Source organism: Molossus molossus, unplaced genomic scaffold (assembly GCF_014108415.1).
Source record: "Molossus molossus isolate mMolMol1 unplaced genomic scaffold, mMolMol1.p scaffold_m16_p_5, whole genome shotgun sequence".
NCBI lineage: Eukaryota > Metazoa > Chordata > Mammalia > Chiroptera > Molossidae > Molossus > Molossus molossus.
This window is the reverse complement of record NW_023425388.1, coordinates 84,582,873-84,597,313: the sequence shown is the minus strand read 5'-3', so window position 1 is coordinate 84,597,313 and position 14,441 is coordinate 84,582,873. Positions and strand designations below refer to the sequence as shown.

The 14,441-nt window shown below is 39.2% G+C and overlaps 1 pseudogene; it reads right to left on the bottom strand.

The window, feature by feature from the left end:
* Positions 1–9,531: 9,531 nt before the first annotated feature.
* Positions 9,532–10,312, bottom strand: LOC118616992 (annotated as a pseudogene).
* Positions 10,313–14,441: the final 4,129 nt, after the last annotated feature.

The window sequence follows — 14,441 nt, the reverse complement described above, 5'->3', positions numbered from 1 at the left end:
TGCTGGTTTGGTGTTAATGTTTCCCTTAGTCTTTTTTTGTCTGGGAAGCTCTTTATTTGATCTTCTATTTTGAATGATAGCCTTGCTGGATAGAATAGTCTTGGATTCAGATCCTTGTTTTTCATGACCTTGATTACTTCATGCCACTTCCTTCTGGCCTGTAGTGTTTCTGTGGAGAAGTCAGCTGAGAGCCTTGTGGGGTTTTCTTTGTAGGTAATCTGTTGCTTATCTCTTGCTGCCTTTAGGATTCTCTCTTTGTCTTTAATTGTTGGTATTTTAAATACTATGTGTCTTGTTGTGTGCCTGTTTGGGTTCTTCTTACTTGGGGCTCCCTGTGCTACTTGAACTTGAATGTCTTCTTCCTTCACTAAGTTAGGAAAGTTTTCTGTCACTATTTCTTCAAATATATTCTCTAACTCTTGCTCATTTTCTTCTTCTTCAGAGACTCCTTTGATGCAAATAATTATTACTTTTCCAGTTGTCCCATAATTCTTTTAAGCTGTCTTCCTGTTTTTTCCTTTTGGCTTTCTGATTGGTTGATTTTTTCTACCCTGTTTTCTAATTCACTGATCCGGTCCTCAGCGTCCTCTACTTTGCTGTTTAGTCCTTCCAGTGTGTTCTTTATTTCTGCTATGTCATTGCTCATTTCTTCTTGGTGGTTTTTTATTTCCAATTCGTTGATTTTCAATGTCTTTATTCATGGTGTTGATGACCTTACTCATGCTGCTGAGCTTCCTCAAGATCATGGCTCTGAATTCTAGCTCTGTTAACTTGTTAACTGCTCCACATTTATCTCATCTTGGGTAGTGGGCTTTTGTTCTTTCACTTGGGATTTGTTTCTTTGTTTCACCATTTTGGCTATCTTAGTGGGTTTTGGAGCCTGCCAAATTTTCCCTGTGAGTGTTGGTGTTTTGCTGTTTGTGACTCCCTCTACTGGGTTTGGAGGAGTGTGGGAGGACCCACGTTAAACACCACTGTCAAGTTTTACTTTCCTGAGTAGAGTTGCAATACCCAGAATGGTTCAGTTATCCTCTGGTTTTTTTTCCTGGTTCAGTTATCCTCTGGTTTTTTTTCCTGGAGGCTATCAGTAGTGGTTACCTGAAGAGCCTTGGGTTCTCAGTTGAATGAAAAACTCTCTCAGGTGTTCAGTGTAAGGGGATTTCCCAAGGTTGGGGCAGATGCTGGTTGGTAATGAGCCTCAATTTGCATTTCAATGGCCCACCTGTGTGGGGTTGAATCTCTGAGGGAGGGGCCACCTCTCCCAAGAGCCCTGGTAAGGAGTAAGATGGCCACCATCCTGAGTAGCTGAAACTCAGCCAAAGTTCTGAGCACCCTCCATATCCCAAGTGTCCCCACACAGTTCTAGTCCAGTCTCCGTTCTTCTACCAGAGCCCAAGGTGAGTGGCTGTGGCTATTTTAGTGCTCTGTTTCAGCTCTCTCGCTGTGGAGCCACTTGGGAGTTTAACCCCTAGGGCGCTGCTCACAGCTAAGACCGCTGCTGTCTGTGGGCTCCCAGCCCCCGTCTTGTGCCTCTCCAATCCTCCGATTCAGTGTCTCTGGTTATATGGTCCTCACAAGCTACTTTTCTGTTGCTTTTTTCCAATGATTTGTCTTTATTTTAGTTGTAATTCCAGTTTGGTCCTGGGAGATCGTCTGTGTAGCTTCCATTCATTCCACTGCCATTTTGGAATCCACCTCTACTTTTCTTAATGCTCAGTTGTTGTTTTTTTTATTGCTTAGACATATTCTAATTACAGTCATAATTCAGTAATGGCTGGGAGGTGATGGGAATAAACATTCTTAATTTTTGTATTGCTGAACTTGTCTTTATTTTGTGCTCACAATTGAAGGTACAGCTGAAGCCTGTTGTTAATCAAAATCACATTTGTTTGGAGGTCCAATTAAAATGTGTTCAAGCTTCTCAATTTATCTTTCATATATTTGAACAATTTTTTCATATTTTTAAAGTCTCATTTTAACGTTGTGCATTCTAGATTAATTCCTCTGTATAATTTACTATTTTACTAATTCTCCCTTTAATTGTGTTCGGTCTAGAATTTACTCCATTTATTAAGATTAAAAATATTTTTCATATTCAAGATATCTATTTTCATTCTTCTTCAAAGTCATTCATTTTAGTCATACTGTTTGTAGCATTATTTTATCCAGAGTAAACTCATATTGCTATTTCGCTTATCTTTTGTTTTCACTAATAATCTTCATGTGTTTTGCAATTCTTTTTTTTCAAACCCTTTTTAAATGAGAGTCTTTTCTTTCCCTTTCTCTAATAGTTTGCAGTTTCCTTCACCTGACTTCCTGAGCCCTCTTTCAGAACTAGGTTTTATACGACATTTGGCCTTCATTTCATGTGGTTAAGACTGCGGTATAGTTTGCACTTTTGTTGTTGTGTCTATGACCCCAGCAATCCATAAGGAACCTGTAACCCTATTTAAGATATACCCTTCGGCTGCTATTGAACAACATTGTTTTCAGCCTCCTTCACAAATAGAACTGCCCCTCCCTGGTCTTTGGCATTAAGCAACAAACCTGGCTGAGGTTTCCTATAATTCTGTGTGGAACACATTTTGTTCCTGTACCTTGCAGAGCCAAATGCCTCATTCCCAGTGGTCACTTGCAATCACAGTATTCAACAGGCCTTTGGCCTGCACCCTTCTTAGTGCTTTGCAGGTAGGTTCCGTTTCTGATCAGCAGAGATGTTTATTTCTGTTTTTTGTGTGAATATTTTGCATACATAATTTAAAAAATATGAATACAGCCCTGACCAGTTTGGCTCAGCAGTTAGAGTCATGGGTTCCATTCCAGTCAAGGGCACATATTTCGGTTATTGTTTGATTCACCAACCCTGGTTGGAGTCATGAAGGAGGCAACCAATTGATGTGTCTCTCTCACGTCGATATTTCTCTCTCTCTCTCTTTCTCCCCACCCCCACCCTCCCACTCTATCTGAAGATAAATGGAAAAATATCCTTGAGTGAGGATTAAACCAAAGAATACATATAACATGTATGTACATGTGTGTATACAGGCATACATATCTGTGTGAACATATATATGTGTGATATATATTTTCAAATAAATAATTTAAATATATATAAATACATTTAAAAAATCTATATAATGTATCTGGAGTAAAAAGACTTTTATAAATTAGTAGCTTATAGTTACATTACATTTAATTTATTATTAATAATTTGGTTAAAGTTTAAACATACAGAAATTAGCTTACACTTGCCCATATATATTATCATATTTTTGTTCCAACTTTTAAAAGTAAGTATTACAGATAAAACTAATATTTGCTTAAACTATGAGCCAGGCTGACTTCTCTTCCCTCACTGTAATAGCAGCTACTCTGTATTATACATATGTATAATATATATCATTATATTTCTATATACTCCTAACTACTCCTGAAGTTAATTCTTTATTATATTTCTTGCAAATAGTTCGCCCATGTATATTGCTTACTAAAATCTTTGTGTGCTTAGCACAATACTGAACACAAAACTGATACTCATCATATCGTGTGTGTTTTATTTTTAGGTAAGAAGGAATTCGATGGGTATTCTTAGTGAGGTATGTATCCAGACCAGATAAAACTAGGCACGGAGGAACCAGTAAAGAAAGTTGCTCACTAATCCAGACATGAACTGATAAGGGTATTGATAGGGGTGGAAGTAACAGGTGTGAAGAGGGGTCAAATTCAAAAAAATTTTAGAGGGAGAAGGGAAATCACTGAAAATGAAGATATTAAGTACATTTCAATATTTGTGTTTTAGGAATCTTACATAAGTAGTGGACAATGAGAGTAATTAATTACTGACACTCCATATTTCTCAAGTTCCAGAATACACATCCTGCCTAAAACTGGAATGCAAAGAGTAAAGAGAGTTACTGTTACCATCAGATTGGAATGCATCCATGCTCACAGGTTTGGTAGGTGGAATGGAAAAGGACTGGACATTGAAGCATTCGGGTGAAATTGTGGTGGTAGTGAAAGAGAAAGAAAAGAAATAATTAGTGGCCTCAGAAAATGAGGCAGACATAGGACATCTAAAACTCAGAAGAGAGGAACTAGGAAAATATCAGCGCAAATCTGCTTCAACGGCACCCTGTGCTCATCTCTACTTGCACTTAGTTCTTACTATACCCTTTCACTGTACTTACCTTTTGCTATACTATAGTTAAAAGTAATTGCCCTGACTGGTTTTGGCTCAGTGGTTAGAGTATTGGCCTGTGGACCAAAGAGCTGTGGGTTGGATTTTGGTCAAGGGAACCTCAGTTGCAGTTTGGTCTCTGGCCCTGGTCGGGGTTGTGCGGGAGGCAACCAATCAGTGTGTTTCTCTCACATCAATGTCTCTCTCTCTCTCTCTCTCTCTCTCTCTCTCTCTCTCTCTCACTTCCTCCCTCCCTCCCTCTCCCTCTCCCTCACTCCCTCACATTCTATCTGAAGAAAAATGGAAAAATAACCTCGGATGAGTATTAAAAAAAAAAAGTAATGAAGTTCAAGCTTCTCCCCCTTTACAAAAATACCCTCTGTACCCTTATGTAGTACTGTGCTTGGAACATGTTTTTCATTTGACAAATGTAGGTGAAACATGGAAATGACGAGAAGAAAGGAGGAAAGGAAGAAAGAAAGAAAGGGTTTAATAGTGCCAAATGTCTTATTTAATTTTTGTGTCTATGCACTGCCTTGATCCAGAAATAATTTAGAGTAGCACAGAGTCGACTATTACATTCTCTGAAGAGAATGAAAAAGGAGCAGCGGTATAAAAGACCATAATCCTGCATAGACAATGTAGCAGGTACAGTTTACGATTTTAAGGGACAGGGTGTTTAAAACATAAAAACATCCTTTATATTATACATCCCTTGGAAAGTATGCATTCACAAAACTGATTGCATTTTCATCAAAAACAATAAAATATTAGGAATAAATTTAACAAAGAAAGTGGGAGATCTATACAATGAAAACAAGACTGTGTGGAAAGAAATCATAAATGTGTTCATGACTCAGAAGAACTAATATTGCTAAAGTGTTTATACTACCCCAAACCATCTGCAGATTCAATATCATTCCCATCAAAATGCCAAAGGCATTGTTTACAAAAAGAGAACAAACAATTCTAAAATTTGTGTGGAGCCACAAAAGATTCTGAATAGTCAAACCAATCCTGAGAAAAAAGAACAAAGCTGGAGGTATTACATGGTTTGATTTCAAACTATACTACAAAGCCATAATAATACAAACAGTGTGGTATTCACACACAGATACAATAGACATGCAGGCCAGTGGAACAAAATAGAGAGCTCAGAATTAAATCCCAGCATAAATGGTCAGCTAATATTTGAGAAGGGAACTGAGAACACCCAATGGGAAAAGGATAGTCTCTTCAACAAATGGTGCTGGGGAAAGTAGAGAAACACATGCAGAATAATGAAATTGAACCCTATCTCCCTCCCTCCCTCCCTCCCTCACTCACTCCTCACTCACTCCCTCACAGATTAACTCCAAATATATTAAAGACTTAAATAGAAGATCTTATACTATAAAACTTCTGGAAGAAAACATAGGGGAGATATTCCTTTACATTGGTCATGGCAATGATTTTTTGGATGTGACATCAAAGCACAAACAACAAAATGGGACTATATCAAACTCTAAAGCTTATGCACAGCAAAAGAAACAATCAACAAAATGAAAAGAAAACCTACACGATAGGGAAAAAATTGCAAGCCTATATATCAATAATAGTTTAATATCCAAAATATGTAAATAATTCATGCAACTTAATAATTTAAAAATCATATTGCCCTGGCCAATGTTGTTCAGTGGTTAGAGTGTCGACCCATACACTGAAGGGTCACTGGTTCAATTCCTGGTCAAGTGCATGTACCTGGGTTTCAGGTTCAATATGGGGAAAAAAAATTGCAAGACCATATATCAATAAGAGTTTAATATCCAAAATATGTAAATAATTTATGCAACTCAATAATTTAAAAAATCAGATTGCCCTGGCCAATGTTGCTCAGTGGTTAGAGTGTCAACCCACACACTGAAGGGCACAGGTTCAATTCCTGGTCAAGTGCATGTACCTGGGTTGCGTTCAATCTCCAGCTCTTGTTGGGGCATGTGCAGGAAGCGACAAATTGATGTGTCTCTCTCACATCAATGTTTCTGTACTGTCATCATCTCTCACTTGGATGGTTACAATGGCTTTATTAGTGGTTTGTCTGCTTCTATCTTTGTCCTTCTGTAGTTCATTACCAACACTGAATTCAAGGATATTCTTTTGAAAACTTTGTTCAAAATTCTCTCACTCCCTCAGACAAAGCCAAAGTCCTTAGAAGTCCTACAAAGCAGCCACATAGTCTGGCCTCTTCATTATTTCTCTGACCACATCTGCTGCTGCTCTGCCACTGGCTACTCTGCTCTGGCCATACTGCCCCTCTTGATTTCCTTCCATCATACCAGTATGCACCCATCTTTGGAACTTTGCCTTAGCCGTGTTTTCCCCCAGATACTCTCTCACCAATAATTGCAATAGCTATCATCCACCTCTTTGAATGTCATCTTCACAACGAGGCCACTATAACTATCCTATTTAAAATGATCACCCACCTTTTAATCCTGGCACTGTGGACACTCCTTAACCTGGTTCATTTTTCTTTTCTGCACAGCACCTGTTGTCTTCTAACACATGACATCATTTACTTACTGATGTTTCTGGCCTTTTCTCTGCCTCTAGAATGTAAGAACCTGGCATATTATAAACAACGAATAAACATTTGTTGAATAAAAAATTGTGTTTAAAATAGATATTTTGATATCGAATGTCTCAAGTAAAGCTCTGAGAAACAAAAACCACAGAACTTACGTGCATGTATGCATAACCAATGGACACAGACAACAAAGCTAGGGACGGGGTAGAGGGGTGGGGAGGAGGGTGTCAATGGGGAAAAAAGGGAGAAACATCTGTAACAAAAATAAGTTAATAAATTCAAAAAGAAAAAAAAAAGAAAATTAGAAAACCTTACGGAAATGTATACAAGAAATCCTGAAAAATGGAGAGATGGTTTGTGGATGGGAAAGTTATATATTGTAAAGACAGCAATCATGTCCAAGTTCATGTCTCTATTTGATACATTTTTAAATTAAAATCTTAACATTTCAAAAAAAAAGAACTTCAGATGTAAGAGTATTCTCATAAAAAGATTATTTGAAATGTACTTCTCATTGGATCACATATCTTTTTATTTATAACAATCATTTCTTGTCATATCTGTATACTTTAACCTCCCACTGCCCGAACTTTCCATAATATCACTGAATTGTCCTAATGTTATTTAGGAGATTGCTTTTTATTGCCTATTTTTTCCCTCCTGGCTCATTAGCCCATAGAAAGCGGTGTCCCTGCTGACATGCACCCCCCTCCTTTCTTCTTTTTTTTTTTAACACTTTGGGTCATTGGGTATTGAACCTTAGTGTTCACTCAGACCTTGTATCAAACATCCCTCAAAAACTTCTATGTATTCCCTTTCCTCAGTTTATAATTAGGTGATAAAAGCTTTTTTGGGGAAGGATTAGGGAAATCACCATGGTATACACTTGCTATTGTATTACAATGTCTTTCCTCAAGGGACCTTATCTTTTTTTTTTTTTTTTTTTCACCCAAGGACATTTCTCCATTTTTTGTTCAGATAGAGTGGGAGGGAGAGAGAGAAACATTGAGGTGAAAGAGACACATCGAGTGGTTGCCACCCGCATGACCCAACCAGAGCCGGGGACAAACTGCGACCGAGGCATGTGCCCTTAGTGGGAACCGAACACGGGTCTCTCTGGACCACAGGCCAATGCTCTAAGTGCTGAGCCAAACCGGCCAGGGCACCTTGTCTCTTTTTTTAATTAGCATGTATCATCCCTAGCCCAATACTATAAGACTCAGCCTGTTCATTCTTCTTCAAAACTGTATAGTGCTTAGCTCACTGTTGATGCTTTTTATTTATCATTAAGATAAAGAAATGAAGGTATGGACATTTAAAACTGAAAGATTTTGCCCATAAGGCATATTTTGCACTTTCAAAGAGAAATTAAGTTAGTGCATAAAAACAAATTACTTAATTTTCTCTTTATGATGTTGAATGTTATGAGTTGCTATCTTCCATTAAGTTTTAGGTCCTTCTCATGATAGTGGAGAAAATGTAATTTGCATTTACTGTTCTGCTTCTTGTGACCCCATTCATGCTCCTCTTCTCCTCATTTTTTATTTTATAAATATATCTAAGCACCAAATATGCAGTGGCTGAGGGTGAAGCAGGGTGCTAGGCTCAGGGAATGCTGTTGGGCCCTGGAATGTGGATACATATTTGGAAAGAAACATTCCTTTCCATAACTTCAGCAGGGTAGCAGCAAACTGCCACACAGACATTGTACAAACAGAATTCCTCAAAGGAGTGGGAGCCACATGTCTGGGAGCAGTGACATGTTAGATGAGATACATAAGGTTTAGCTGTTTTATTTTGTAGTATTGCCTAATGCATGATAATTTAACAAATAACCAACAAAGAGAAATACTCACACGGTAAACTGTGAAAGGACATTTTATAAACAACCTTCATACCTCTGTGTATATGCTTGAGTGTAGGCAAACACACAAAGAGAAGAACTCCATATTTACCAATGCACTGTGATCAAATCTGGATCGAGGAATGAGCCAACTACAATTGCAGAAGAAAATAAAGAGAACAAAAGTATAGGGAATATTTTGTTTAAGTTTTCCCCTGTTTTGGCCAGAGGAAGCAAATTAATAAATACATTATTTAAATTTAATTAATATAAAATTAGGGTTCCTTTGCCCCTATAAATAATGGACAAGAAATTTTTAAAACTAATTTTGAATTGGCACTGTGGTGGTCAGAATGGTGGCTCCCTAAATGCTCACATTCGAATCCCCAGAACCTGTAACTATGTGTGTGATATTACATGGCAAATGGTACTTTGCAGATGGGATGAAGATTACAGATCATAAAGTAAGGAGATTGTCCTGGATTGCCCAGGGAGCCCCAATTCTATCAGATGAGTGCTTAAAACAAGAACTTTCTCTAGCAGGAAGTAGAAGAGAAATGCAATGCAAGAGGCAGGAGCAGGGGGCAGAAGAGGGACTCAGATGTTCCACATGTGAGAAGGATTCATCTTGCTTTGTGTGTTCTGTTTTTTTTTTTATTGTTTAGTTTTCTTATTAAGCTTTGTTTCAATGGGTCTCAAAATTCTGTGAAAGATTTTTGGTCAAGTTGTTTCCATTAAAAAAGACTGATTTCAAAAACTGGTAACTTAAAAACTAACATACACACACAGTCCACAAAACATTCTTTCCTTCTGAAGATTTTCTGATGCACTGTAATCATTAACCAGTCATTTACTATTAAACTTAAATGGCTGATTAAGACAAACAGTCGAGATGGTTCTTCCACCACTGATGAAGACTAGGGTGGCGGGTGTTGGGGATGATCTTCATTTAGCCTTTGGAGCTTTCTGGGCAGACTTGGTGACTTGCCAGCTCCAGCTGCCTCTTGTCCACTGCTTTGAGGACACCCACAGCACCTGTCTGTCTCATGTCATGAACAGCAAAACGACCCAGAGGGGGATAATCAGAGAACCTCTCAGCACACATGGGCTTGCCAGGAACCATACTGACGATGGCAGCATTACTAGATTTCAGAAACTTTGGGCCACCTTCCAGCTTTTTCCTAGCACAACGATCAATCTTCTTCAGCTCAGCAAATGTGCAAGCAAGTGAGCTGTGAAATAAGCCAGCACAAGTGCATATCCGGCACTGATTTGGCCTGGATGGTTCAGGATAATCACCTGAGCTATGAAGCCAGCTGCTTCCATCGGTGGGTCATTTATGCTGTCACCAACCACATTGCCACAATGAACATTTTTGACCAACACATGCTTGACATTGGAGCTCACAGTCTCCAGAAAGAGCTTCACTCAAAGCTTCATGGTGCATTTCAACAGACTTCACATCAGTTGTAACATTGTCTGAAGCAAAGGTGACCACCATGCCAGGTTTGACAACATCAGTCTCCACTCGGCCCACAGGGACAGTACCAATGCCACCAATTTTGTAGATATCCTGAAGGGGCAGACGCAGGGGGCTTGTCAGCTGGAGGAGCTGGTGGCAGGATGCAATCCAGGGCTTCAAGCTGTGTGGTTCCACTGGCATTGGCATCTTTACAGGTGACTTTCCATCCCTAAACCCAGGCATGTTAGCACTTGGCTCCAGCATGTTGTCACCATTCCAGCCAGAAATCGGCACAAAATGCTACTGTGTCACGGTTGTAGCCAAGTTTCTTAATGTAGGTGCTGACTTCTTTAACGATCTCCTCGTATCTCTTCTGGCTGTGGGACAGCTCGGTAGAATCAGTTCTATTAACACAAACAATCAGTTGTTTCACACCCAGTGTGCCAGCCAGAAGGGCCTGCTCATGTGTCTGCCCATTCTGGACACACTAGTTACAAATTCACCAACACCTGCAGCACCATCAGGACATTATAGTCAGCCCGAGATGTGCTGTAATCATTTTGAATAGTCTCTGTGTCTGGGGCGTCAATGCTGTTCACTTAATACTTGCTGGTCTTGAATTTCCTCAGGGAGATATCAATGGGGATACCACTCTCATGTTTAGTTTTCAATTAATCCAAGACCCAGGCGTACTTGAAGGAGCCCTTCCCCATCTCAGCAGCCTCCCTCTCCAATTTTTTGATGGTTCTTTGGTTGATCCCATCACATTTATAGATCAGATGGCTGGCAGTGGTAGATTTGCTGGAACGTATGTGTCTAATGATGATGATATTGAGATGAGTCTTTTCCTTTTCTATTTTGGCTTTGACTTAGTGGTTGTTTTCAGGACACCTGTATTCAGGTGGCAGACTTGTTGTGAAAAAGCTACTTTGCTGGTTTTAAAGTGCAGGATCCACAAGCAAGGCTTAGAAGTTTCTAAAAGATAAAAGCAGAAGGAAGGAGGTAGGGGATGTAAATGGTAAAAGGGGTCAACTATATGGTAGTGGAAGATGATTTGACTTTGGGTGGTGGGCACACAATACAATATACAGACCATGTATCATAGAAATGTACACTTGATACCTATATGATCTTATTAATCAATGTCACTCCAATAAATTTAGTAAAAACAAGAAAAGGGCAACCCTTGGCTGACAGCCAGCAAAGGAGAGAGGACCTTAATCTTACTTGGCAAGTAATTAAATTCTGACAGCAACCTGGATATGCTTGCAAGGGGCTGACAGGTTTCTGATGGCAGCCCAGCTAGTGAACACCTTGATTTTGACCATATGAAACATGGAGCAGAGAAACTAGTGAGATAATAAATTCGTGTTGTTTTAAGATGCTGCTAGAGAGACCAATTTATTAGAATTTCCAAGGCACCTAATTTGATTGAGGTCCAAAAATTCAAATTTATGTCAATTTAGGGGGCTCTATAATCCATTTACCATAGACATGAAGGCTTACTGAATCTCTGCCCCTTTACAGGCACTTTCTTGGTGTATTAAACAATAAAGGGAGCAATTTACTTTTTTAAAAAATCTTCACCTGAGGACATTTTTCCATTTTTTGTTCAGATAGAGTGGGAGGGAGAGAGAGAGAGAAACACTGACGTGAAAGGGACACATTGAGTGGTTGCCACCCGCACAACCCAGCCAGGGCCAGGGACTAATTGCAACCGAGGTACGTGCCCTTAGAGGGGTCTGAACCAGGGTCTCTCTGGACCACAGGCCGACGCTCTAACCACTGAGCAAAACTGGCCAGGGCAAGGGAGCAATTACTTTTGCAAGAGAAGTTTATGCCCTTCATAGTTTATTTTTTTTATTAATTTTTCTTTTTATTGATTTTAGAGAGAGAAAGGGAGAGGGAGAAAGAGATAGAAACATCGATGAGACAGAACATTGACTGGCCGCTTCCTGCATGCCCCGCACTGGGGATTTGGGCCCACAACCTGGGCATGTGCCCTGACCGGGAATCGAACTGGCGACCTCTTGGTTCATGGGTCGATGCTCAGCCACTGAGCCTCACTGGCTGGGCTATTCCCTTGATAGTTTATTAATGAGGTATTTATTGACTATCTATTGTATGCTAGGAATTATCTTAGAGGTTGAGGAAATAAAAATGTAGTAATGATTCTGTTCATGGTCACTCCTTCCTGTAAGTTTCAGGGGTGGGGGGACCTTTTTTCTGCCAAGGGCCATTTGGATATTTATAACATCATTCTCAGGCCACACAAAATTATCAACTTAAAAATTAGCTGCTTGCTATATTAAGTCAGGCAAATTTGGTGAGGCGTGTGATGTTAGTTGGTATTGATTTCTCGGGCCTTATGCCTGCAAGCTGGACGTTCCCCACCCCTGGATGAAAGAAAGATACAAAGAATAAAGCTTGGGAGAAGGAGTTTGAGTCTCTTGGGTGTTCCTTCTGAGGTTGACAAAGTCACCCTCATTAGTGGTTACACCTTTTCAATCTTTAAAACTGAGATCTTCAGGTACTGAAGACCCAGAGACATAGAGGTGGGATACGACTGACAAACCTCAGAAGAGGGGGTATTGGGGGGAAGAGACAAACCATAGAACTTACATGCATGTATGCATAACCAATGGACATAGACAACAAAGCTGGGGATGAGGTGGGGGGGAGGGGAGGGAGAGGAGGGTGTCAATGGGGAAAAATGGAGAAACATCTGCAACAAAAACAAATTAATAAAAATGATAAAAAAAGAAAAAAAAGAAAGTGATCCAAGTTTATACTGGCCTTCCTTCCTTCCTCCCTTCCTTCCCTTTGGAGTGGAGGGAAAGTGAACAGAGAGGAGGCACTACTTGGGATTGTTCAACCCAAGCTAGGTGCCTTGGAAATACTAATAAATTGGGGTCTTTAGTAGCAGCTTAAAACAACACAAATTTATTATCTAATTAGTTTCTCTGCCCTCTGTTTCACAGGTGAAAATCAAGGTGTTGGCTAGCTAGGCAATTACCCGCAGGTTCAGAATAATCACCTTCTCAGAGGCGGTGGCTATTGAATTCAGACTGAATGATTATGATAGAGAAATTGTCCATGGATACAGGGTTGAGATTTGGTCTGGCTAAGGTGTAGACCATGTTCAAAGACAAGCAGAGGAGAGGCGTGGCAAGCATCTCAATGTTTCTATAGTGCACAGTATGAGACGAAGAAGTTGAGGAGAAAAGAATGAGTTAGTAGGAAGATGCCAAATCATTGAGACTTTGTTGTGTTATGCAAAAGATGTGGTTTGAGTTTGGAAATTTATAAACTAAGTTCTTATAAATTGAAGATTCTCTGTGTCCTTGTGCATGTACATATACATGTGTGTACATAAGCATCCATGTGTTAGGAGATGCTCGCTACATTTTTAAATGAATGACTGGGAACAAAAATAAAATGTCTGAAAACAGGTTGGGAAAAGGAAGAAGACATTGTTAAGAACTGGCGCCTGAATTTGAAAGAAAGACATATTTCCCGAATCAGAGAAGCAATTCAGGAAGAAATGGGATCAGAAACTGACTTCGATTGGGTAGACTCAAAACAAACTCAAAGAGAAAAAATCCAAAGTGATATATGAGAACTGGCTCTAGATTTATCATTTCCTGACTGGGTACAATAATGTCCACAGTATGTATGTAATCCCAGGGAATGAAAGCTGCTGTGACCATATTCAATGAATTTAGAAAGTATTAAATGTTCATGTTAAACATATTTAACTGCTTATTTTTGAAATTTGGCGTTAATATAAATGCAATTCTATAGGAAATAATAGACGATGAAGTCAACACACAATCTTTTCAAGCTAGTAAGCGACCACCTCAATTTCAAATATGGTAGAGTTTATGACTTTGTTTGAGTATAAAGTTTGGCTCCAATTTATTTTAACACTTAAGTTAGATTTAGTATGCCAGAAAATCAAACTATAGTTGAACAAAGTTAAACTGTCCGAATATGATGATTTATACCATCTGACCTAAAAGAACAAACTAAAAAATTGTAGCCAGTCAGGACAGACGTGCTTATGCAAGAGTAACTTCCCTTCTTATCATTCCAAAAGCAATTATTTCTTAGTGGAAAACCTGCCATTTTCCCCCTTGGGGAGGGTTCTATAAATGTGGTATATTACCTCAGCCTAACATTCCTGGAAAAGAAAGGAGCTTTCTGTTCCCTGAACCCAAATCTGACTTACCTCCTTTTTGAATCTAGCCCCAAAGCAACTAGAATGTAGACAATGGGCAGACCAGACACAAATGATCTTGCTTCACTGACTTATATGTTTAGCTTTCAAAGAGAGTCCATGGAAAGGTTTTTTGCTGTTGTTTAAAAGTTATTGATTTTCCTTTTCATTATG